Source organism: Penaeus japonicus, unplaced genomic scaffold (assembly GCF_977035675.1).
Source record: "Penaeus japonicus unplaced genomic scaffold, GWHDUDI00000001_assembly GWHDUDI00000035, whole genome shotgun sequence".
NCBI classification, from domain to species: domain Eukaryota; kingdom Metazoa; phylum Arthropoda; class Malacostraca; order Decapoda; family Penaeidae; genus Penaeus; species Penaeus japonicus.
This window is the reverse complement of record NW_028234437.1, coordinates 22,715,936-22,718,142: the sequence shown is the minus strand read 5'-3', so window position 1 is coordinate 22,718,142 and position 2,207 is coordinate 22,715,936.

Below are 2,207 nucleotides of genomic sequence, written 5' to 3'. Positions count from 1 at the left end.
TACATTATATATTTATATATATATATATAGATATATATATATATTATATTATATATATGTATATATATATATATTATATATATAGTTATATACATATTTATAATTATGTTATATATATATATATATATATAGATATATATAATATACATATTATATATATATTGCACTATATATAGTACAATATGTGTGCTATTTATATTTATATATATATATATATATATAATCATATATATCTATATATATATTTATATTATATTATATATATATATATATATATGCCCATATGAATACGTAAACATATGGTGCTATATATATATTATATATATATATATATTATATATATATCTATTATTTAATATATATATAATATATATATATTGATAGATAGATGATAGGATAGATCGAGATATTAAATTATTTATGTTTATATATATCATACATATATATATATATATGATTATAAATATATTTACATAAAATATATCTCTATATATATTATATATATATACATATATATATATATATATATATATATATATATATATATATATATGTATGTATATATATATAAAGAGAGGGAGAGAGTGAGAGAGAGAGAGATTTATATATTTTTACCTATATCTATATCTTTATCTATATACATATATGTATATATATATATATATATAATATACATATATGTATATATATATATATGTATGTATATACATATATGTATATATATATACATATATGTATATATATATACATAAATATATACACCAACACACACACAATGAAAGCGAAGTAGATGATATATAGAAGCATCAATTTCCTACACTCAACTCTGCAAGGCATTGCGAAAGGGGAAGAGAGGAAAAAAGATGATAAGAGAGAGGCATAAGAAGCCCCTACTCCCCATCCTCCATATACTCTCCTTTGTTGTTTCCGTCCCCTTCTCTTCCCTTTCCCCCCCCCCCCCCCCCCCCCCCCCCCCCCCCCCCCCCCCCCCCCCCCACCTCTGTATTCTCCTACTCCCCATCCTCTATAATTCCTTTGTTTTGTTCCGTCCTCTCTTCCTTTCCGCCCCCCCCCCCCTTTCCCTCCTTTCCCCCCCCCCCCCCCTTCCCTCTTCCCCCCTGTTCCTTTCTCCTCCATCTCTCTCCTCCCTGTTCCACCCTAGCCCCCTCTTCTAGCTCCCTCCCCCACCATCCACCCTCAACCCCCTCCGACTTCTCCACTTTGCCCATCATCCACTTTCTACTCCCTCCCACCTTTACACCCCACCTTTCTTTCATCCCCCCACCTCACCCGACCCTTCCCCCTCTCTACCTCCTTACCCCTCGTTTTCTTTGCCTGTTTTTTCTTTTCTTTTCTTTTCCTTCTTCCACCTCTCCCATTCTTCCTCCCCTCTCCCCCTTCTCTCCTCGTACCCTCCACCCTCTCTTCCCCTATCCGTCTACCCCCTCGTCCTTTCAGTGCTTCCGACTCCCCCCCCCCCCCCCCCCCCACCCCCCCCCGCCCCGCCCCTTCCAACACCAGCTCCCCCCCTCCCCTCCCCCTTCCTCCTCCATCTACCCCCCCCCCCCCTTCCTCCATCATCCCCCGACCCCCTCACCATCCTCAAGCGCAGCAGGTCGAAGGAACCAGTAATGGAGAAAGTAAATGCAAAAATCTTTCGGGACGACACACGCTCACTCGAGATGTATTCCGTCTCTCTTCGAACGCTTTGTTTACTTTTGATATAACGCTTTGATATAATAAACATTCTACCCCACCCCCTCCACCCCACCATACAACACGCCCACACACACGCCCCCAAGCACCTTCCCATCCCCCACCCCCCCTTTGTCCTGCATACGCGTTTTGCCCCGCTATGCCCAAGGGAAAGCGAGGTCTCTCTTTTATTTCTCTTTAAGCGATCCCCCGGGAAAAGCGGCCGGGAAAGCTAGAAAAAGCGCCCCCCGGGGGAGAAAGCGAGAAAGCGAGTCTCTCTTTTTATTCTCTCTTAGGGCGGGAAAAGCGGGGTTCTTTTTTATTTTCTCTTTGTAGGTTTTTGTTTTCAGGTTCCCTTCGTATATTTACGTATACTCTCTGTTCTTCTCTCTGTCTCTTTTACTCTCTCTCTCTCTTCTCTCTCATTCTCTGTCTCCTCTTTCTTTCTCCTTCCCTCCCCATCTCTCAAACACTCTCTCTCTTTCTCTCTCCCTCCATCCCCATCTCTCAAA